Here is a 25,660-nt window from a genome sequence, read left to right as displayed (position 1 = left end):
GAACTCTTATATCTCAATGATAAGACAAACTACTTATTTCTTTCTAATGGGCAAAGAGTTTGAATAGATATTTCACCACAGAAGATATATGAATGGCTGGTAAGCACATGAAAACATGGGAATGTAAGATGGTGTGGCTACTTTGGAAAACAGGGTGGCAGCATTTCTTAAAAAGTGAAACAAAAAAAGTGTAACCCAGTGATTCCATTCCTAGGTATTTACACAAGAGAAATGAAAATGTATGTCCACACAAAGACGTGAACGTGAATGTTCAGAGCAACATGATTCACAATAGCCAAAGCCTTGAAACAAATCAAATGTCCATCAACTGGTGAAATACTAAATAAATGGGATCCACCCATACAGTAGACTATTATCCAGCCATAAAATGCAATGAAGTACTGAAACAAGTTCAATGTGGATGAACTTTGAAAACATTCTGCAGAGTGAAGGAAGCAAGAGACAAAAGATCACATATTGCATGATTCCATTTATATGAAAAGTTCAGAACAGACAAATCTGTAGAGAAAAAAAAAGTAGATTAGTGGGTGGCTGGGGTGGAGAATGGGAATTGACTAAAAGTGGGTATGAGGGATTTTTATGGGGTGATGGAAATGTTGATAAAGTTGGATTGTGATGATGGTAGTACAGCTCTGTAAATATGCTAAAAATTATTGAATTTTACACCTTAAATGAGTAATTTTTTTAAAGTAAAGAGAACTTTAAAGAATACAGGAAAATTAGATATGAGGAGCAGCCACTACCACAAGGGCTCAGAGCACCCCCAGAGGAGCACGTCCCACACCAGCCACTCCACACCCTCAGCACTCCTCCCGTCACCTGCCTTGCCTCCAACTTCAAAGAAATTTGAAGCAATCAGACATGAATTCCAACTTCCCACCTTTTTACTTGCAACCTCCTTCTCCTGTTTTCTCCAGACCCAGAGGGTGAAGGGTCCCTTTTCCCAGTCTAAGCTGGTCACGTGCTCCTCATTCCATCCTGCGCTGTCCTCCCGGGCTCTGCTCCACACTTAATCCACCACCACCACCCACCACCACCCCTCAAAGTCAGCCTCTCCTTCCCCACTGCCCTCTGCCCCATATCAAAATGCACACACCTCCTCCATCCCAAGAAAAAGAAAACGCCCTCTCCAATTCTGCCACTCCTTCCACTACTTCTTTGTCTTCTTTCCTTCTTAACTTCTCAAAAGAATGGTTGGCAACCACGCATTTCCATTCTTTTCCCACTTATGTGTCAATTCACAGAAATAAGGCTTCTGCCTCTTACCCTTCAACTATTGCACTCTGAAAACAAAAAATGACCTCTTCCCAATTGCCCAATCAAATAGATTCTTTTTTCAGACCTCATTTGGTTTGCTCTCTCTGACCGCTCCCTTTGAGACGCTCTCTTCTCCCAGAGTTTCTCCTGGTATTTGCCACTGTGCCGACTCTCCTTCTGCCTGGTGCTCCCTAGTATTCTGACTTTGGTCCCATTCTCTTCTCAGACCACATCCTTCTCCAGGGCCCTCTCTTCACTTTCATGGCTTCATCAACCACCTCAGGGCTGGTGGCTTTGCAAACTCTGTCTCCACACCAGGCCTCACCACTGAGCCTGGGAGTCAGAGAACCAACTGCCTTCTACATCTCTCCATCTGGGTGGTCTCCCAAAACCCGCTTCTCCTCCAGGGCTCCCTCTACCCATGAATGTCACCACTAGCTACCTAGTTTCTCAACCAGAAACCTTGGGACAATCCTAGTCTTCTTTTGCTCCCTCACTCCCCATAATCAAATCAGTAAAGTGTATTGTTTTTATAATACAATTCGAAAATCTCTCTTTAAAACTGACCCCTCCTTTCCATCCTCAGTGCCACTGCCTGGGAAAAAAGCAATATCACTTGCAGTGTGTGTGTTGTTTTTTTTTAAACCCAGACATGGAATTATCACTGGTGCAGAATTGATCACCTCTGAGGCTGGAGCCCCTTCGGTAATGCTGATGGGGAGCCTGGTTTGGACCCTCTGCACTGGGTCAGGGTTTGTCACAGAACAAGAATCACGAACCCAGTCTAGAAGATCCAGGCAGGTCACCCTCACTGGGGTGGGGTAAAGCTGGGGAGGCATGCAGACAGCGGAGAGGTAGGGACGGAGCTGAACTGGAAAACACGTGCCCTGTCTGAAGGCAACGATGTTCGTTTGCTCTAGTCAATTACAATGTGGAAATGCAGGCCTAGAGTTGCCAATTTTCCCCTCAAAGCTAGAAATTCAGATTTTTATCTAAAAATCTCCCTTTTACAATGTTGGAAATGAATTCAAAAGATTTTTTTTAAAGCATCATGTAGTCAAACAAAGTATATCTACAGGCCTGAGAGGACTTCTCTGTGACTTCCACCATAGAAGGTTTTCTATCTGGGGAGGGACGTGGGAGAAGCAGTGTTTTGGGAAGACGTTTCGGTAGCAGTGTGGTCTCCACCGCAAGGAAAAGGTGAAGGCAGGAAAAACTAGCTGCGAGCCCAGGTATGGAGAGCAGTGGACCCGGACTAGAGGATGGCAGTGGAGCGCGAGCATGCCACGGATATCTCCCACGCCACAGACCAACCGAACAAGACCCAACCAGAGATGAGGACTTCGTGGCATCGTTTTCCAAAGGAACCCGGTGCAGTCTGAGTGCCCGCCTCCATTTTGAAGTCCACTCACCTACTGACATTTGCCTGCATTCCTCAGCCCCACCCCCATCCTTCTGAGGCGCCCGAGGGACGACCTTGGCGCTGTCCACGTGGCACTGACCAGGAAGCGTGCCCGCTGGTCCCAGAAGTACCATCATCTCACTCCGTTACCTTATGCAAATGGCAGGCTCGCAGAGCCTGCTTCTCCATCTGGACACCCGAAGGAAGCCTTCTGGACAGCCTAACCTTCCTTTCAGAGACAGTGAACAGAGCAGTGAGGAAACGTCCGCAAAGCCTCCACACCCACCTGTTTGCCGAGGGAAGGAGAGTTGCTATCTAAATTATTAAGGAGCCGGACCTGAGCCGAAGGGAGTCATGGAAACTTCATTATTATGCGTGGTGTGTGGCTGCCTTTTGAATATTCTGCTTGCTTGGTTTCTAATTTCCTTTTCCTACGGAAGTCTTTTCTCGCTCATAAATCTTTGCATCTCAATGTTCTGTTCTTTCTTCCTTTGTGTTCTGAACTGGGAGTTCTCACAACCCCTCCAGGGTTAATCTACTCCTCCCAACATTGCTGGCTCTGAGCGGCACTGGGGGCGATTAAGAAGAGTCCTGGAGGGAAGGGAGTGGAGGGGGCGTTGAGGAGAGTGAGGTGGGCAGGGAACCCTCCCATCGCACCCCCTGCCTCTCCCAGCTGGCCAAGGAAACACTCTCCAACCGTTCTCCAGAACAAACAAACCAAGTACCACAAGCGTGTTGTGAATGTGACAGCAGGCTGATCACAGAAGCGTGACTTACTATCCGCCCCGCCCCCGCCCCCGCCCCCGCCCCCGCCGAATGGCACGTCGCCCAGAGTCAGCAGCAAGTGCCCTCTAGTGGGAATCGGCGGCACACTACCTGAGAGGCAAATTCTCACGTCCTCTCTGAAACGGGGACTCAGAGAGCCTTGGCATATGACGCTGATAAATGGAGTATTTACAAATGGAATGGAATATTTATAAATAGAATATTTCCTGCCATGTCAATAAACAAAGGATGTCACAGTCACCAATGATTGCCACCCTCCAACGTGAGCTGGTGAGCCCTGAGGAAACTCAGGGCTGAAAAGAATACCTGCCATCTAGCAGCCATCAGACTGCAGCCACTCCCTACGGTGAGCACGGAGGAAACTCAGGATGTGAAAATACAGGCCCCAGATAATCTAAGGTGCACATCAAAGGAATGATTTCAGTGAGCCCAGACTCTTGCCTCTTCCCCTACACAGAAAAGCACTAAATTCCTTAACTTGAGATAGCTAGTTTTCTTTATATAACAATAATCTTTTGACGGTCCCAATTACCTGCTCTTTGTTGCAAAACTCCTATATATCCTGGCTCTGCTCGGAGCAGTTTCTCAGAGCCATCTGAAACGCTGTCTCCCAGGCTGCAGTCCTCATTTTGCCCCAAATAAAACTTAACTCGCAACACTCACGTTGTGTGTATATTTTTTAAAGTCAACAATACAACAAACAAACAAACCCCCCAAAACTGGTCTCTTCATCACTAAAAGCCAGAGAGAAAGGCGTCCTTTGGTATCAAGAGGAATCTCACGTATGAGCAAATGTGTGCCACTCTAATTAGGTCACATTCTCTGGCAGAAGCAGTACGCACGGGAGGGACCAGTGGTGACCCCTGGGTGGGGTGCCAGTGTGGGGTCACTCCACTGGCTCACTCTGGGAATCTGCTCCCCCTTTTCCCTTGCCTTTGAAATGTCTTGAAGCAGACACAGCTGTTTAAACTGGCATCCCTGTTCATCTTTGTGTGCCCAGTGCCTAAGAGTTAAATGCCTGAACGGACTTTAAATTGCTGTAAGCTTGTTAATTGCAAAATAACAGAAAATTTTCAGGGAGATCGTGGTTGCGGCTGCATTTCTACCACTCTGCTTTCTTATACAGACATCCCACTCCCCAGAGCTTTGGCCAGATAATCAAAAGAGGGTTGGTGTTAGGCTTAATTTTTTATGTCCTGAGGGTCAACATGGTGTAATGGGAAAATCTTGGGTTTTGCAGTTGGATGCAACTAGATTTCAATAGGAGTTCCTCCACTTACTAGTTGTGGGACCTGTAGAAGTTTTGAAAACTTTCTGCACATCAGTTTCATTAGTACCTATTTCAGAATCTATATAGTTCATTTAGCACAATGCAAACTAAATCATGCATAGACCCATATTTAATGACATGGAAATTGTCGTGGTCGGAATGCGGGTTGGAAAAGAATTTCCAGACATAAGGCAGAATGTAAAGAGGACAGAATTTATTAGAGGGACACTGCCAGAATAAAAGGCCGACTTCCTAGTAGTCTGGGAGACTACTTCCAGTTTGGGCTCAGCTTCCTAGTTGAGCCCGAACATGTGGTAGTGATCAGTCTTTATAGCCAAAAAACAAAGGAATGGTCAGAGGTGAAAATTTCGTTTACTGATTGGTCAAGGCACATATACCTTCCTTATATAGGGTGGAAGTGGGACAGCCCAGATGCCTTTCCTTATTTGGGACAGGTCCCGTAGCCCAGGTGGGCATCGCCCAGGTGGGCTCAGGAATTTCATAACCATGCAACCTGGTGCGGAAGGCTGATTAAGAGTCCGGCAGTGGTGTAATGCTGACACTTTTTCAGGCAGGGCTGTCCTTTGTCCTTGAAGCACCATTGTCCTTGGAGCACCACAGAAATTTTATGACTCGTTAAGCAAAAAAAAGAAAGTTACTTGGGAGATTGGGACTGACATATATACACTAATATGTATAAAACAGATAACTAATAAGAACCTGCTGTATAGCACAGGGAACTTTACCCCACTTCGTTGTACAGTAGAAACTAACACAACATTGTAAAACAACTATACCCCAATTAAAAAAAAAACATCATGGGCTTCCCTGGTGGCGCAGTGGTTGAGAGTCCGCCTGCCGATGTAGGGGACACGGGTTTGTGCCCCGGTCCGGGAAGATCCCACATGCCGTGGAGCGGCTGGGCCCATGAGCCATGGCCGCTGAGCCTGTGAGTCCGGAGCCTGTGCTCCGCAACGGGAGAGGCCACAACAGTGAGAGGCCCGCGTACCGCAAAAAAAACACAAAACATTATAGAAAGTGTTACAGAATGTCACCATTTTGTAAAATGAAATAACATTTTATTTTGTGCAGTTGTCCCAAGTATTCTGCTGTGTTTGGGTCCACTGCTACCACATATATGTAGCATCATGATAGAAACAGGGGGACCACCTAGCCCATGGGTCCCCTTCCACTGCTGCAGTCTCTGCCCAGCTGGTTCTTTTTTTTAAGCCTAATTTACTTATTTTTTATTTTATTTTTATTGTTATTATTTTTTTGGCCGTGCCACGTAACATGAAGGATTTTAGTTCCCCAACCAGAAATGGAACCCATGCCCCCTGCAGTGGAAGCGCAGAATCTTAACCACTAGACCTCCAGGGAAGTCGTTTCCCCCACCCCCGCCCGCCCCGCTGGTTCTTTTTAAGGCCCCTCCCTTTGTGATTTATCTCTAATGATTCCACCGGGAGGAATCTCTGCACTGTTACCATCACTACCTACTCACCTCCTTCCCCACAAAAGCATCCTCTGAAGATTGGCATTCCATGCGTGAGTGTAAAGAATACTGGTGAGCTGATGAGAAGAGCTGCTTTACACTTTTAGGTTTTATACGCATTTTGGGCTAACGAGAATTAATGTAATCTAAATTCACAAATTCATCTAAATTTGTGACAGAGACACTACACTGTCACAAATTACTATTTAACCAGTAATTATCTTGTCTATAAAATCATAGAGAAAATGCACTGAAATGGAAATGCCACTGCCATGTTGTACTCTGTTAATGATAGTGAAAGCTGGTTCAACCCTCTGAAAAACTATCCAACAAAAGCCTTCAATATGGAGTACCCTTTAACCCAGTAATTCTGCGAATCTATCCTAAGAAAATAATTTAGAACACATAAAACCTTTATGCACAAAATGTTTATTATAGCATTATTTATGCTAGTGAAAAACTAGAAAAAACTGGAAACAATAATAATCGTTTAAGAGGTAAGTAAATTATGATACACTCAAAGGTTGGAATAGTTACTTAAGATTGTTATCACCAGTCTCCAAAGGTGGTGGCCAATATGCATGATTTTTATTTCTTTCTACATAAATATTTACCTATTCTACAAGAAGTGAGAATAGTTTTGAATTTGGAAAAAATAATCTTTATTATCTAAAAAAGATAGAGTTCAGATTAAATCATCTCTAAGGTTGGGTTCTTTGGAAGCAGATGTTGAGATGGAGTTTGGTATAAGATGTTTTAGGGGTATCAGCACTGTAAAGAAAGGGAGAGGAAGAAGGATTAAGCAGAGGAAGACATTAAACTGTAGTAAAGACCTGAGAAAATCTTAGCCACCTCAGTAGGAAGTTAAGAGCAAGCAATGCCCACAAGAGTGTCCCACATTGGGTCAAAATGCCCTGACCTTTATTCTCTCAACCCTCTCAATCACCAAATGCAGACTGCATGCAGAAGGGCATGACCTCTCTGTTGATCACACTCCCTGCAGGTGGGCAGTAAGTCTTCCTGGAAGAGAGATCTAGCTGGTGTATTTCCATTTATACTACATCCCTCCTAGGTCCAAGTTACTATGCTCCATTTTTATATGCTTATTTACTGAACAAACATATTAATAACAATAATGCAATCTTACATAGCACTTTTATAATGCTTTCACATATGGCATGCTTCCCTAATTTACATTTCTGAACCAAGAAGACTCTGAGGGATGTTTTTTAAAGGCACCCCCTCACAGCTTTTTCATGACAGTTGCTTTCACCTTACTTCAATAAGACCATTTCATCTGTTAGTGCTTCCTCTTCTCAACACATCTCTCTCCCCCTACCAGGAACCCTTTTCCTTTGCCCTGTTGGAGAGCTATTGCTCTAGTACTGGCAAAAGTCCTTTCACTCATTGTGACATCCTACCCCAACCTCTTCTTCAGGTACCTTCCTCTCTTTTATCTACAAACTGACTGCCACCGGCTAAAGTTAGAAAATGACCAATACATTATGCACACATGTTCTAATGACTAATGATAAAGCACTGTTCTTCCAAATACACTCACATTTCAAACATGATCACCAGATATCACACCAAAAGCACAGGCAACAAAAGAAAAAAATTAGACTTCAAAATTTATAACTTTTGTGTATCAAAGGACACTATCAGGGCTTCCCTGGTGGCGCAGTGGTTGAGAGTCCGCCTGCCGATGCAGGGGACACGGGTTCGTGCCCCGGTCCGGGAGGATCCCACGTGCCGCGGAGCGGCTGGGCCTGTAAGCCATGGCCGCTGGGCCTGCGCGTCCGGAGCCTGTGCTCCGCAACGGGAGAGGCCACAGCAGGGAGAGGCCCGCGTACCTTAAAAAAAAAAAAAAAAAAAGGACACTATCAACAAAGTGAAAAAGATAACCCACAGAATGGGAGGAAATATTTGCAAAGCATATACCTGATAGGCGACTGATATCCAAAATATATAAAGAACTCCTACAAGTCAACAACAAAAAACAAACAACTCAGTTCAAAAATGAGCTTTTTGTTTTTGTTTCTGTTAGTTTAGTTTTTATTGTTTGTTTTCCTTTTTAGGTTCATTTATTTGTTCGGTTGCTCTCTTCTTTTTTGTTTTCTAGTTTTTGTGTATGTGTGTTTCTTTGTGTGTTTTTGTCTGTTTGGCTTTGCTTTTACCATGCGTCTTGGGGGTTTGTTTGTTCATTTTCTTTCTTTCTTTTTTTTTTCTTTTCTTCCATGCTGTGTGGCTTGCAGGGTCTTGGTGCTCTGGCCACGGGTCAGGCCTCAGCCTCTGAGGTGGGAGAGCTGAGTCCAGGACGTTGGACTGACAGAGAACTCCTAGGCCCAGGGAATATTAATCAGCAAGAGCTCTCCCAGAGGTCTCCATCTCAACACCAAGACCTGGCTCCACCCAATGGGCAGCAGGCTCCAGTGCTGGATGCCTCATGCCAAACAACTACAAGACAGGAACACAACCCCACCCATTAGCAGACAGCCTGCCTAAAGTCATACTAAGCTCACAGACACCCCAAAACACACCACCTGACGTAGCCCTACCCATCAGAGGGACAAGATCCAGCCCCACCCACCAGAACTCAGGCACCAGTGCCCCCTACCAGGAAGCCTACACAAGCCACTGGAACAACCACACCCACTGGGGTCAGTCACCAGAAGTAAAAGAAACTGAGACCCTGCAGCCTGCAGAAAGGAAACCTCAAACACAGTAAGTTAAACAAAATGAGAAGACAGAGAAATATGCTACAGATGAAGGAGCAAGGTAAAAACCCACAAGAGCAAACAAATGAAGAGGAAATAGGCAATCTACCTAAAAAAGAATTCAGAGTGATGATAGTAAAGATGATCCAAAATCTCGGAAACAAGCAGCCACATAGCACAGGGAGATCAGCTTGGTGCTTTGTGACCACCTAGAGGGGTGGGATAGGGAGGGTGGGAGGGAGATGCAAGAGGGACGAGATATAGGGATATATGTATATGTATAGCTGATTCACTTTGTTATAAAGCAGAAACTAACACACCATTGTAAAGCAATTATACTCCAATAAAGATGTTAAAACAAACACACACACAAAAAAAATCTTGGAAACAGAATGGAGAAAATACAAGAAACATTTAACAAGGATCTAGAAGAACTAGAGAACAAACAAGCAGTGATGAACAACACAATAACTGAAATTAAAAATACTCTAGAAGGAATCAATAGCAGAATAACTGAGGCAGAAGAACGGATAAGTGAACTGGAAGATAGAATGGTGGAAATAACTGCCACAGAGCAGAATAAAGAAAAAAGAATGAAAAGAATTGAGGACAGTCTCAGAGACCTGTGGGACAACATTAAATGCACCAACATTCGAATTGTAGGGGTCCCAGAAAAAGAAGAGAAAGAGAAAGGGTCTGAGAAAATATTTAAAGAGATTATAGTTGAAAACTTCCCTCACATGGGAAAGGAAATAGTCAATCAAGTCCAAGAAATGCAGAGAGTGCCATACAGGGTAAACCCAAGGCGGAACACGCCGAGACACATATTATTCAAACTATCAAAAATTAAATACAAAGAAAAAGCAGCAAGGGAAAATCAACAAATAACTTACAAGGGAATCCCCATAAGGTTATCAGCTGATTTTTCAGCAGAAACTCTGCAGGCCAGAAGGGAGTGGCAGGATACATTTAAAATAATGAAAGGGAAAAAACTACAACCAAGATTACTCTACCCAGCAAGCATCTCATTCAGATTCAACGGAGATATCAAAAACTTTACAGACAAGCAAAAGCTAAGAGAATTCAGCACCACCAAACCAGCTCTACAACAAATGCTAAAGGAACTTCTCTTCCCACTTCTCTTAGTGGGAAACACAAGAGAAGGAAAAGAACTACAAAAACAAACCCAACACAATTAAGAAAATGGTAATAGGAACATACATATCTATAATTACATTAAATGTGAATGGATTAAATGCTCCAACCAAAAGACACAGACTGGCTGAATGGATACAAAAACAAGACCCATGTATATGCTGTTTACAAGAGACCCACTTCAGACCTAAGGACACATACAGACAAAGTGAGGGGACAGAAAAAGATATTCCATGCAAATGGAAATCAAAGGAAAGTTGGAGTAGCAATATTCATATTAGATAAAATAGACTTTAAAATAAAGACTGTTACAAGTGACAAGGAAGGACACTACATAATGATCAAAGGATCAATCCAAGAAGAAGATATAACAATTATAAATATATATGCACCCAACATAGGAGTACCTCAATACATAAGGCAAATACTAACAGCCATAAAAGGGGAAATTGACAGTAACACAATAGTGGGGGACTTTAACACCTCACTAACACCAATGGACAGATCATCCAGACAGAAAATTAATAAGGAAACACAAGCTTTAAATGACACAATAGACCAGATAGATTTAACTGATATTTATAGGACGTTCCATCTGAAGCAGCAGAATACTTTCTTCCCAAGTGCACACGGAACATTCTCCAGGATAGATCACATATTGGATCACAAATCAAGCCTTGGTAAATTTAAGAAAATTGAAATCATATCAAGCATCTTTCTCAACCACACTGTTATGAGATTAGAAATCAATTATAGGAAAAAGCTGTTTAAAAAAAAACACATGGAGGCTAAACAATATGCTACTGAATAACCAAGAGATCACTGAAGAAATCAAAGAGAAAATCAGAAAATACCTAGAGACCAAAAACAACGAAAACACTATGATCCAAAACCTATGGGACACAGCAAAAGCAGTTCTAAGAAGGAAGTTTATAGCAATTCAATCTCACTCAAGAAACAAGAAAAATCTCAAATAAACAATCTAACCTTACACCTAAAGGAACTAGAGAAAGAAAAACAACAACAAAAAAAACCCAAAATTAGTAGAAGGAAAGAAATCATAAAGACCAGAGCAGATATAAATGAAATAGAAACAAAGAAAACAATAGCAAAGATCAATAAAACTAAAAGCTGGTCCTTTGAGAATAGAAACAAAATTGATAAAACTTTAGCCAGACTCATCAAGAAAAAGAGGGAGAGGACTCAAATCAATAAAATTAGAAATGAAAAAGGAGAAGTTACAATGGACAACTGCAGAAATACAAAGATCATAGGAAACTACTACAAGCAACTCTATGCCAATAAAATGGACAACCTGGAAGAAACGGACAAATTCTTAGAAAGGTATAACCTTCCAAGACTGAACCAGGAAGAAATAGAAAATATGAACAGACCAATCTCAAGTAATGAAATTGAAACTCTGATTAAAAATCTTCCAACAAACAAAAACCCAGGACCAGATGGCTTCACAGGTGAATTCTATCACACATTTAGAGAAGAGCTAACACCCAACCTTCTCAAACTCTTCCAAAAAATTGCTGAGGAAGGAACACTCCCAAACTCATTTTATGAGGCCACCATCACCCTGATACCAAAACCAGACAAAGATACTACAAAAAAAGAAAATTACAGACCAATATCACTGATGGATATAGATGCAAAAATCCTCAACAAAATACTAGCAAACAGAATCCAACAACACATTAAAAGGATCATACACCATGATCAAGTGGGATTTATCCCAGGGATGCAAGGATTCTTCAATAGACGCAAATCAATCAATGTGATACACCATATTAACAAATTGAAGAATAAAAACCATATGATCATCTCAATAGATGCAGCAAAAGCTTTTGACAAAATTAAACACCGATTTATGATAAAAACTCTCCAGAAAGTGGGCATAGAGGGAACCTACCTCAACATAATAAAGGCCATATACGACAAATCCACAGCAAACATCATTCTCACTGGTGAAAAACAGAAAGCATTTCCTCTAAGATCAGGAACAAGACAAGGATGTCCACTCTCACCACTATTATTCAACATAGTTTTGGAAGTCCTAGCCATGGCAATTAGAGAAGAAAAAGAAATAAAATGAATACAAATTGGAAAAGAAGAAGTAAAACTGTCACTGTTTGCAGAAGACATGATACTATATATAGAGAATCCTAAAGATGCCACCAGAAAACTAGTAGAGCTAATCAATGAATTTGGTAAAGTTGCAAGATACAAAATTAATGCACAGAAATCTCTTCCATTCCTATATACTAATGATGAAAAATCTGAAAGAGAAATTAAGGAAACATTCCCATTTACCATTGCAACAAAAAGAATAAAATACCTAGGAATAAACCTACCTAGGGAGACAAAAGACCTGTATGTAGAAAACTATAAGACACTGATGAAAGAAATTAAAGATGATACCAACAGATGGAGAGATATACCATGTTCTTGGATTGGAAGAATCAATATTGTGAAAATGACTGTACTACCCAAAGCAATCTACAGATTCAATGCAATCCCTATCAAATTACCAAGGTCACTTTTTACAGAACTAAAACAAAAAATCTTAAAATGTGTATGGAGACACAAAAGACCCCGAATAGGGCTTCCCTGGTGGTGCAGTGGTTGAGAGTCTGCCTGCTGATGCAGGGGACACGGGCTCATGCCCCGGTCCGGGATGATCCCACATGCCACGGAGCGGCTGGGCCCGTGAGCCATGGCTGCTGAGCCTGCGCTTCTGGAGCCTGTGCTCCGCAACGGGAGAGGCCACAGCAGTGAGAGGCCCACATACCGCAAAAAAAAAAAAAAAAGACCCTGAATAGACAAATCAGTCTTGAGGGAAAAAAACAGAGCTGGAGGAATCAGACTCCCTGACTTCAGACTATACTACAGAGCTACAGTAATCAAGACAATATGGTACTGGCACAAAAACAGAAAGGTAGACCAATGGAACAAGATAGAAAGTCCAGAGATAAACCCATGCACCTATGGTCAACTAATCTATGACAAAGGAGGCAAGGATATACAATGGAGAAAGGACAGTCTCTTCAATAAGTGGTGCTGGGAAAACTGGACAGCTACATGTAAAAGAATGCAATTAGAACACTCCCTAACAACATACATAAAAATAAAGTCAAAATGGATTTGAGACCTAAATGTAAGACTGGACACTATAAAACTCTTAGAGGAAAACATAGCAAGAACACTCTTTGACATAAATCAGAGCAAGATCTTTTTTGATACACTTCCCAGAGTAATGGAAATAAAAACAAAAATAAACAAATGGAACCTAACGAAACTTAAAAGCTTTTGTACAGCAAAGGAAACCATAAGGAAGACAAAAAGACAACCCTCAGAATGGGGGAAAATATTTGCAAACGAATCAGTGGACAAAGGATTAATCTCCAAAATATATAAACAGCTCATGCAGCTCAATTTTAAAGAAACAAAAACCCAATCCAAAAATGGGCAGAAGACCTAAATAGACATTTCTCCAAAGAGGACATACAGATGGCCAAGAAGCACATGAAAAGCTGTTCAACATCAGTAATTATTAGAGAAATGCAAATCAAAACCACAATGTGGTATCACCTCACACCAGTTAGAATGGGCATCATCAGAAAATCTACAAACAACAAATGCTGGAGAGGGTGTGGAGAAAAGGGAACCCTCTTGCACTGTTGGTGGGAATGTAAATTGATACAGCCACTATGGAGAACAGTATGGAGGTTCCTTAAAAAACTAAAAATAGAATTACCATATGATCCAGCAATCCCACTACTGGGCATATACCCAGAGGAAACCATAATTCAAAAAGACACATGCACCCCAATGTTCATTGCAGCACTATTTACAATAGTCAGGTCATGGAAGCAACCTAAATGCCCATCAACAGACGAATGGATAAAGAAGATGTGGCACATATATACAGTGGAATATTACTCAGCCATAAAAAGGAACGAAATTGGGTCATTTGTTGAGACGTGGATGGATCTAGAGACTGTCATACAGAGTGAAGTAAGTCAGAAAGAGAAAAAAAATATCGTATATTAACGCATGTATGTGGAACCTAGAAAAATGGTACAGATGAATCAGTTTGCAGGGCAGAAGTTGAGACACAGATGTAGAGAGAACAAACGTATGGACACCAAAGGGGAAAAGCCGCCCGGGTGTGGGGATGGTGGTGTGATGAATTGGGCGATAGGGATTGACATGTATACACTCATGTGTATAAAACTGATGACTAATAAGAACCTGCTGTATAAAAAAATAAAATTAAAAAATTAAAAAAAGAGAAAAAACAAATATATATATTAACACATATATGTGGAATCTAGAAAAATGGTATAGATGAACCTGTTTGCAAGGCTGAAATAGAGACACAGACGTACCGAACAAATGTATCGATACCAAAGGAGGGAAAAGTGGGATGAATTGGGAGATTGGGATTGACGTATATACACTAATATGTATAAAATAGATAGCTAATGAGAACGTGTTGTATAGCACAGGGAACTCTACTTAGTGCTCTGTGGTGACCTAAATGGGAAGGAAATCCAAAAAAGAGGGGATATATGTATACATACAGCTGATTCACTTCGCTGTACAGCAGAAACTAACACAACACTGTAAAACAACTGTACCTCAATAAAAGTTAAAAAAAAAAAAGAAAAAGATAAAACAAAATGAGCCTTTTGACTTAAATACAAATTTCTCCAAAGAAGATATACAAATGGCCAACAGCATATGAAAAGATAATCACCATCATTGGGGAAATGCAAACCCAAACCACAGTGAGATTCCTCTTCACCTCATTAGGATGGCTATTATAAAAAAACAAAAAGAAAACAGAAAATAAGTGTTGACAAGGATTTGGAGGAATTGCTACTCTTCTGCATTCCTGGTGGGAATGTAAAATTGTGCAGCTGCTATGGGAAAATATTATGGTGATTTCTCAAAATATTAAATACAGAACTACCATATGATTTAGCAATTTACTTCTGGATGTCTCCCCAAAAGAACTGAAAGAAGGGATTCAAATAGATATTTGCACACCCATGTTCATAGCAGTACTGTTCACAATAGCCCCCAAAATGGAAATAACACAAATGTCTATCAATGGATGAAGCGGTATATACATACAGTGGAATATTATTCAACCTTAAAAAGGAAGGAAATTCTGATATGTGCTACAACATGGATTAACCTTGAAGACATTATGCTAGGAGAAATAAGCCAGACGCTGAAGACCACATATTGTATGACTCCATTTATATGAAACGTCTAGAAATGGCAAATCCATAAAGACAGAAAGTAGATAAGTGGTTGCCAGGGGCTGGCGGAGGGGGAATGGAGAAAGACTGCTCAGGAGTATGAGGTTTCTTTTTTTTTTTTTGCGGTACGCGGGCCTCCCACTGCCGCGGCCTCTCCCGTTGCGGAGCACAGGCTCCGGACGCACAGGCCCAGCGGCCACGGCCCACGGGCCCAGCCGCCCCGCGGCATGCGGGATCCTCCCAAACCGGGGCACGAACCCACGTCCCCTGCATCGGCAGGCGGACCCTCAACCACTGCGCCACCAGGGAAGCCCATGAGGTTTCTTTTGAGGGTGATGAATGTTTTGGAATTACAAGGTGGTGATGGTTGCACAACCTTGTGAACATACTAGAAATCACTGAATTGTATACTTTAAAAGCATGAACTTCATGATAAGTAAATTATAGCTCAATTTTTTAAAAAATTCAAGTAGTTCCAACTTCATGAAGACTTCCCTGAGCCTCCTGCTTAGTTAACCACTCCCTCCTATGCACAACCTTTAGATCACACCTTTATTGTAGACTTATGTAACTTTTTGTAATATACCATCTCCTCTTCTGATTATGAGTGCTTCTAGACAGGACCCTGTCTTGTCTGTGCCTGTATCCTCAACTGGCCACAGTGCTTAAAACTCAGGACGGTAGATAGAGGTTGAATTGGAAAGATTATCTACTTTCCAAGACTTTACCATACACAGCAATACTGAATGATCCCTTTCTTGGATATAATAAATATCATTTACATACTGTAAGACTTTAGTGATATAAAAACAAAGATGCATAGTGTCTACCTTAGAGGAACTTACAAATTTTTGGTGGAAATAACTGTACTTAAGTAACTACAATACAAGGCAGAAAATAAGTACCATGTGAATGGCATAATGATCCACACCTAAGAGTTTGGCAAAGTAGAAAATTACTACCTTGGGGCTGATCAGGAAGATTTTGTGGAGGTAGAGGCATGAAAGTGACCTCTAGGGATGTAACAAGATGTTAAAATAAAAGCTTCAGTTGAGGCACATTCCAGAGCTATGTGTTGGACCAAAACATAGATGGTAAAAAGGGGAGAAGGGAGAGGCAGGTAACTCTCAAATGGTCACCCACATTGACGGCATAAAGGGATGCTGATAGGAAGCTTTTTGAAATGGATTTCTTTGGAAAGAACTACTGTGTATGAAGAATTCTACCCTCCTCACTAAGGGTGAATGAGGAGGAGAAGGGATATCTGCTCCTTACCTCAAACCAAAGGACAGGACTTTGAGGGAACCATCTGCGGAGCTTAATGTGTGTCTCCTACAGTTTGAGGGACACAAGTCTGCTGACTGGATCACACTGGAGAAATCAAAATGTAGAGGGCTGAGGTGTGGGGAGGTAGCTACACTCCCAGAGTCTGTCTGGGTGAATGGTGTTTCCTATGGACCAAATGAGGGTCCATTCTCCATCAGGGATGAGGGAAAGGGAATTGACATGGTTATGCTTAGACCCTGGTCGAAATGGCCTCCTGTGGGGATGAAAGCTGGAAATGAACTGCTGCTGGACGTGTAGATGCTGCAGAAGTGGGGAAAGGGAAGGTCTCTGAGGAACCCATGAAAGTCCCTCAAGAGGGAAACTGGCTTCAAACATCTGCAAGGTCCAGAGAGCACCAGCTAGATCACTTCCACAGCATCGATCAACCAAGAATTCTATGAATCCACGAATTCCCCTCCCCAGGCTCCAGACCCTGAAAGGGCCAAAAACAAGTTTGTAAGATGGGAGAAGAGAAGAAGGAGCATGAGAGGAGGAAAGAGAGAAGCCAAGAGCCCCTCTCCCCCTGATCTTCAAATTTCAGACTTCTAGCCTGCAGCCAGCTGAAGCTGGAGGAGAGGACACACTTCAACTGTAAGTTGAAGTTACAACAATTCTCATCTCGGACTCCCATTTAAATGCCTGGTTGACATTTTGTGCCCTAAAAAGTGACAGCACTGTTATTACCTCTGAGGGACAACCTTTGTCTTTTCTAAATGTAAGAGAGAAATAGCCCCTTGGTGCAGACTTAAAAAGATAGTGGGAGACAAAAATGAATTTGCTTTAAGATTCCATTCTACCAGTTGTGCTCGTCCCATGTAACCTTTATAGGTAAAAATTGAAGAAGGGGCCTCCAGCAAAGGAATAGAGGTGACTGGATCCAAGCTCTACTTGGAAAAGGAAACACAGATAAACATACCCATCCCCGGGATGGGGATGCAGGAGGGCGGCTGGGACTGTAGACAAGGGGCTGACAGGAAGGGCCTCCAGCGCCAAGCTAAACAGTCATTTAAATACTGGATAAAATTTCAGGAGGTTTTGGTACTTATTTCACATATTAAGTACCCGAGATCAGGAAAACTAAGTATTTATTACATTTCAAATATAAAAATTCATAAGCATAAATGCAAATATACTGAAATATATTAACCATATCACTTTAATATAAAAATAAAATATTGCTTAAAGGAAATTCTACATAAAATAGTTTAATTAGGGTTTAAAATGAAGTAAAATTACAATTGTTTTTAAAGTGATATTCGTCTATCAACGATATCATCAAGCTGTGAAAAACTTTCCAGTTGCTAAAAAATTCTGAATGTATGCTGGTTAAGGGAATGATAAGGAGATAGTTATAAGACGTTCTTAAATATCAGTATTTTCTCTAGTTCCTTATCTTCAAACAACCCTATCTCTTGGTTAATAAGTTTGAGGAGATTTTTCGTGGGGGGCAATATTTTCTTTCTTTGCAGGGACAATAGTTGTTTGTAACAAGCTGTTTTTGTCTGTTTGCTTCAAAGAAAGTATTTCTCACTTGTCTTCATCTTCCTGTCTCATCTTACATAAATGGAGATTCTAATGTGGACACCATATTAATACCAATAGTGTTCTGTTCCTATTCCATTTGTTGGAAATCTTTGTGATAGATAAGAACTATTCTTGCATTAGAAGCTTTGCTTTGGTGGTTGTTATTTTCTTCTTTTGCTTAACGATTATGAAAGTATAGAAGATGGCTTTCTAAACAAGCGCACTTATATCTGATTCAAGATTTTAATGAAGCATGTCTCTGTGTATCAAGACATAAATGATTCAGACTTTTTAAACTCCAAAATAACCGTATCACACCAATAGAAATGCCAGTATTCCAGGACTTTAAAACAGCATGGAAGACCAGAGTGGTGGACCATCAAACACTGATATTGTAAATCATTCTTCCGTGGGCAATGTGGAGCCAATAGAGACATTTAAACAAGGAAATGATAAAGATGTATAGACACAGATGTGACCGGTAAGAGTTGTATAGAGTATTAAGCCCACCTTCTTCTGCCAAAAGGTCAGCAACTTCAGCTTGAGTCACTGACATCACATAGGAAGGTGATTAATGAGGGGAAAAAAGCTGGGAGAGAGGCATGCAAACATCCGTTGTTTCCCCCTCATCATCCAGTCACACTTTTCTGGTAAAAACAATTCCGAGTCTTCTTTGAAGAACTACCTGTACCCCTTTAGCTCATGTGCGTGGGTTTGACTTCCCCTTCAACTCCAGAGATGGTTGGAAATGATTTCTTATAACTTAAAAAACACGTCTCATCTTGCAAATGACCGAGGCCCAGGACTTGTTTATATGGGGGGAAATCTTTGTTTCTAGATATACTGAGTGGTAAAGAGATAGAACTGCTATAGCCATTGTGTGACCCAGGGAGGAGCTAGGAGTCACCAGATAAAGTTTCACGGAAAAGGCAAAAGAGTGAGAGATGGAGCTGGAGGCTTCAAAAGAACCAGAAACCATTATTATCTGAGCTTCTACCCAGCTAAGCCTTCTGACGTTTTCAATTACATGGGCTAATTAATTCTTTTTCTTTTTTCATATTAAGCCAGCTTGAGTCAGTTTTCTGCCATTTGCAACAAAGTTCTAAATGATATTCAGGAAAAAAAAGCCATCAATCAGGACTGAAGTGATGGTAGGAGGAAAGACTTACGGGTGAGACGTCATGAAGGAAAAACAGTTTCAATCTCCCATGCTACCATGTTGCATGGTATCATCCATGCAAAATGTCACACAAATTACTACCCCTTCCCCAATGAGTTGAGCAGTATAATATCTGTGGCTCATAGTGTAGGCTCAGATGTCAGACAGACATGGGTCCACATTCAGACTACCTAGACTCTGCCCTTAAGATCTGTGCATCCTTGGACAAGTTACTTAACTTCTGTTCTCTAACCTCAGTTTCTTTCTCTATGAAATGGTGATAGGACCTTCCACTTAAATTACTAGGAGGATTAAATGACACACTGCATGAGAAAGATTTAGCATAACGCTAGGTATAATGTTATTGATAGTTTCTCTTTTCCAAGCTTGCTGGAGACTATCACATATAATGTTATTGATAGTTTCTCTTTTCCAAGCTTGCTGGAGATTATCACCGGGGAAAAATTTTGTTGGAAGTGAAACTACCAATGTTACCTGCCTCCATGTTTATCTTACCTCCTTTCCCATCTTAATGGAAAGAGGTGACCCTTAATGAAAGAGGATTTCAGGCTTTCTCTGCCTAAGGCTGATCTTAGTTGGAGAGGTGACACATCTCCTGTCCAAGACTGATCCTTCCTCCTTTCTTCTTTATCACAACTCCCTTTTCCTTAGCGATTTTGTCCCATCAATGATAACTTTTTGTGTTAATTGTCCCCCCCCCGCCCTCGCAGCTGGCAATTTTCTCCCATTTTGTAAAAAACTCTCCCAGAATAAAATAATCCCCTCCTATCAGTAGTTCTCGAAGTGTGATCTGAAGAACTCCTATATCAGAATCACCTGGGGACCAGCTAAGCCTCTGGTTACCTCGCCATCACCCTCTCTCCCATGTATGCTGTGGCTATTTCACTTTCCCATGTTCCTCAAATCTTCAAGAAGTACCAAACCTAACCCCCACCCCACTGATTCTGCAGAAAAAAAGAAACTGTCCCCCCACAAACCCCTCTAATTCCCACAATATAAATGTAACTCCACTTATGCCTGTTCTTTCTTCTTTCCCACCTGTCAACATTGACAATATGTACCTTCTCCTTCTGAGGCTAATGACTTTTACATTTATTTCTCATCTTTTTCTACCCTCTTAAGCACTTCACTCGATTATCCTGTCTGTTGTATTTTCAGCCTCTCCCTATCTATAGCCTTCTTTCTATCAACATTTAGACATACATAGAAACTTATCCCATCTTCAAAAGACAGTTCTCCCTTAACTTCCTGAATCAAACACCTCCCGATACTGTATTTGTTCACCTCCTCTTCTCAGCTAAACTTCTTGAAGATGTCTACACTTACTTCCCACTCACTACCCACTTCTATTTAATTTTCACCCCACTATTTCGTTGAAACCGCTCTCACTTTAGTGACCAAAGAATATTTTGTCAAATCCAGGAGACACTTGGTCCGTCCATCACTTGACTTCTCAGTTCCATTTGACACTGCTGTCCATTCCCTTCTTCTTCGAACCTTTCTTCTCTTGGCTTCCTTGATACCTAAGTCTTTTCTATCTCTGCCACTCCTTATCATTCTCCTTCTCAGGCCTCTCTTTCTCTGCCCTTCCCTTAAATGGTGGTGTCCCTACATTACTGAGCAAGGGCTCGCTGCCTGATGTACACAGAAGCCAGTACTATGGCACTGATTTTTGAGAAAAGAAAGAGCTTTATCACGAGGTCGACTGACAAAGAGACAGGAGGCAAGGTTTTCAAACCTGTCTCCTCAAGCCGGAGTCTGGGGTGAAATTTAAGGGGTTAGTGGAATTTGAAACCTGGATGGTGATTGGTTTGTTTTGAATTAGTCCATATGAGCTACTCAAGCTGCTGGAAGTCAGCTTTTCCCTACTGAAGGACTTCTTACTTTGTAAAGGGCTCTGGTGGCAAGATTTCTATTCTTTGAGTTCTGTAGACTGAAGATTCTTGGTTCCAAGGTCATCCTGGAGACACAGGTTCCTGTCTTGCACAGGCACAGTGCTATCTCTGTAAAATAACTCCAGCTTTGATTAATCAACAACCTGTTTTAAGGAAGTTAAACCAGTTTAAGCTGGTGCTATTTCAGTTTGATTAATCAACAACCTATTTAAAGAGACAAAAACAGTTGAAGCTGGTCGATGTTTTACGTACCATTTAAATTCCCCCCTTTTTCTTTGTACATTCCTCAGTCTTTTTTTTTTTTTTGGTACGCGGGCCTCTCACTGTTGTGGCCTCTCCCATAGTGGACCACAGGCTCCAGACGCACAGGCTCAGCGGCCATGGCTCACGGGCCCAGCCGCTCCGCAGCATGTGGGATCTTCCTGGACCGGGGCACGAACCTGTGTCCCCTGCATCGGCAGGCGGACTCTCAACCACTGCGCCACCAGGGAAGCCCCATTCCTCAGTCTTGAGGCAAATAGGGCAATGACCATTCTAGCTGTTCCTGCTGATTGGGGGTGTGAATTTTTATAACAGGAAGGAAATTGTTTTGCATTTAATTATAAATATTTGCAAATTCTAGCTTGAACTCTTGTCTTGAGCAATCATCATGTGAGTGGGGGAGGCCTTTTTAAATATACATGATAGTAAGTACAAAATCTGATGAGTGAAAGGATTAACCCTAAGATACACAGAACTATGACTCCTAACTTTAACAGTCCTTCAAAAACAGAGCTTACTCCTTTGGGAATCCATGTTATAGTATCTAATTCTTCTACAATATGAGCTACTCATGCTACATGATCATTTTCAAAACTGCAATAATACTTTGTCTTAAGGAAGGGTTTCCCACATAACATTTCATAAGGGCTCATTTGGAGCTTCCCTCTAGGGGCTACTTTTACCCTAAGCAGGGCAACTGGTAAGACCTTATCCCAAGTTAAGTTGGTTTCTTGACATAATCTGGTGATCGTCTCTTTTAAGGTAGGATTCCTCTTTTCAGTCTTTCCCGTAGACTGAGATCTCCATGAAGCATGTGACTTTCACTATATTCCGAGGGTCTGAGACACCCCTTGAGTTATCTTGGCTATGAAATCTCCTCCACTGCCACTTTGAAAAGAAAGAGGCAACCCAAAAGGAGGGATGATTTCTCTTAGTAGGCCTCTGTTACCTCAGAAGCTTTCTCTGTTCAGCATAGAAAGGCTTCGACCCATCCTGTGAAGGTGTCCACAAATACGAGCAGATGTCTATTATTTCCCATGGTTCTTGGCGTAACAGTAAAGTCTACTTACCAATCATCTCCTGCTTTTGTCCCTCAGGTTTGCACCCCTTTCATTATCGGGCGTGGCCTGGTTTTAGGATTGTTTCTGATGCAGATCAGGCAATTTTTTATTACTTTTTGGATGGTCCTTTGAATTTGCGAACCAACAATAAACCTTTGTAGCCAATGAGAGGTTGCATCCCTCCCATAATGGGCTCCTTGATGAAGATGAGTAATAATTCTTTCCATTAAATGCTCAGGTGTAAGCACTAGTCCCTATTCATTATAAATCCAGCCTTATTTGGTTGTTTGGTACCGAATACCATCTAAGTCTTCCGAGAGTCATTGTGAAATCCCCATTAGTCTGCTCTCTCTAGATCCGTTTCCATTTCTGACTGCCTGTTTTAGAGCCCGATCAGCCAAATTATTTCCTTTAGCTATATAACTTATCAGTCTTTTGGTGGCCCGGGCAATGTGCTATGGCTACTTCTTTCAGCATTATAACAGAGTCTAATATGGCCAGTATCTCCTCTCCGTGTTTCTTTTCTTCCTGATATTAGTAGACCTCTCTTTCCATATGGCCCCATGGGCATGCACTACAGAGAAGGCATACTTAGAATCAGTATAAATGGTAACCTTGGGGACTTCCCTTATGTTCCAGTGGTTAAGACTCTGTGCTTCCACTGCAGGGGGCATGGGTTCAATCCCTGGTCAGGGAACTAAGATCCCACATGCAACATGGCGTGGCCAAAAAAAAAAAAAAAAAAAAAAGCAAAAACACTATTAAAAATAAATAAATAAATGGTTACCTTTTCCTTAGCTCCAAGGTGCAGGGCTCTCATGAGGGCTATGAGCTCTGCCTTTTGGGCAGATGTACCTGGAGGAGGGCTTCTGCTTCTAGGACTTCCTGATGAGTTACTATTGCATACCCAGCCTTTCAAAGTCCCCAGTCCATGAAGTTGCTCCCATCCATAAACATTTCCACGTCTGGCTTTTCTAAAGGCTGATCAGTCAGGTCAGGTCTGCTAGAATAGACTTCTTCAATTTTTTTATGGTATGGAATACCTTACGGCATTCCGGAGTGCAGCCTAATGGTTCATGGTCATTTCCTCTAAGTGCCTCATATAGGAGTTTGGCCATGTGTCCAAAGTTAGGAATCCAAATATGACAAAACCCAGCCATTCCTAAGAATCCTTGCAATTGCCTTCTGGTGGCGGGTACAACCACCCTAGCTAATGCTTCCCTTCGATCCGGCAGTCAGTTTCTTTGTCCTTTTGATAACTCAAATCCTAGATATTTTACAGTTGGTTAAGAAATTTGCACTTTCCCCTTGGACTTTATATCCCTGGTCTGCCAAAAATTTTAAGTGAGGATTGTATTTTGGTCTGAAGCTTCCTTAGTTTTACTAGCATCCACATATTGAAGGAACATTCCCTCATTTAATTGGAGGCCCCTTAAATCCTTGGCTAAGGCTTCCCTGAAGATGGTGGGAGCATTCTTAAATCCTTGCGGGAGTGCCATCCAACAATATTGTTGTCTTATGTTAGTCTCTGGATCATCCCATTCAGAGGCAAACAGTTCCTGGGACTCGGGACTTAGGGATATGCAATAAAAGGCATCTTTTACATCCAGAATTGTAAACCAGCAAAGGTCTCCAGATAAAGCTGCCTAAGGATTTGGCACACTGAATGTATCCTCTACAATTTGGTTAATGGCTCCCAAATCCTGCACAAAACGATAATCTTTTGTCCCGGGTTTTCATACTGGCAGGATTGGAGTGTCATATGGGGAATGACAAGGTCAGATTAATTGGGATTTAAGACAGGTGGTTAGCAGAGGCTTTATACCTCCTTTCGCATACCTCTTTAAAGGGCACTGCTTTAAATTTAGAGCCTTGGTGTCTCGACAGAGTTCTGCTACTATTGGGTCAGCCCAAACGTATGCTCTTACCTTTTGTAGAATTTCTTCAGGGACTTCTGGTTGAGGCTCGTCTCCCAGTTGTAATAGTGCAGCTTGGAGGGCACAGGCTTGTTTTTTCTGCTGAGAAAGTCATTTAATTTTGTTAGTAGACCTTGCCTCAACAAGGGAGTAGGACATTCAGGCACATATGGAAAGCTGTGCTTTAAATATGCTTTTTTCCAATTATACAGATCAGAGATAGAAAAGGAGGAGGGCACATATACAGATCCCCTGGGTTGACTTGGTCATTTAGACCTGTGGGAACTTGTCTCCATGGATATTGCCCTGCCTGAAGCAGAGTACCCCCTGGGTCAAACTGAGTACCCTCGCAGGTATGCGGAGGGGAGACCCTGTTGATAATCTGGTAAGGAAGGGTACAGGGCTGGGGCCAGACCTGGGGCTCTAGGAGGATTGCTGATGGAAGCCTTGGCACCACTCGGAGGGATTTCCCCCTTCATAAGGCAGGGGAATGGCGGGAGGCACCAAAGGAGGAGACAAATGTAGTTGAGTTGAGATCATCACTGGCTCTGACTCAGGGAAAACAGGTTTTTTCTGAGGGCCTTCCTCTGAACCATAACTTTACATATCGTCTGCAAATTCTTATTCTGATATAGAGACTCAGGTTTCGCTGCTGAGAACTGTTCAGCAGTTTTAACTGCTGAACAAAATAACTTAGAAAAAGCAGTCGAGGTCAAACGTCGTGAGCCCACTACCTGTGCTTGCCTACTCCTGAAGAAAGTTGATAACCACAGTGCAAGGCAGAGCTGATGGTAGGACTGCCAAGGGTTCTCCATCTGGGAGTTCCTTCTCTGAAGAAAAACAAGCCCTTCATGAAGTCTGAGTTTTGTAGCTGGCTGACCAGATTTCCTTCACTATATTGCTCAAAATAGTATGTGTGTGTGTGTGTGTGACACACACACACACACACACACACACACACACACACTTAAAAGCAGTTCAATGCTAGCTCCTTGATAGCTTGGCTCATACAAAAGAGGGTTAAAATTCTCAATGAAGACAAACTAAAATGTGTCTAACTGTAAAAGACTCCTCCCTTGTAAGAAACAGGGATAAAGCTGATTTTGTCCCATTTCTCC

The 25,660-nt window shown here is 41.9% G+C and overlaps 1 long non-coding RNA gene across 2 annotated transcripts in view; it reads right to left on the bottom strand.

Moving 5' to 3' along the window:
- Window positions 1-25,660, bottom strand: part of LOC113611796 (uncharacterized) — a 67,650-nt gene that overhangs the window by 37,722 nt on the left and 4,268 nt on the right. For both annotated transcript variants that reach the window (XR_003429599.1, XR_003429600.1), the window contains exon 2: window positions 24,555-24,644. This is a non-coding gene — a long non-coding RNA (uncharacterized LOC113611796). The remainder of the gene's footprint in view (window positions 1-24,554; window positions 24,645-25,660) is intronic.

This window comes from Aethalodelphis obliquidens, unplaced genomic scaffold, assembly GCF_003676395.1.
Source record: "Aethalodelphis obliquidens isolate GAN/ISIS:26980383/991018 unplaced genomic scaffold, ASM367639v1 scaffold70, whole genome shotgun sequence".
Lineage (NCBI taxonomy): Eukaryota > Metazoa > Chordata > Mammalia > Artiodactyla > Delphinidae > Aethalodelphis > Aethalodelphis obliquidens.
Note: the sequence above shows the minus strand (reverse complement) of the source record. Positions and strands in the feature narration are given on the sequence as shown.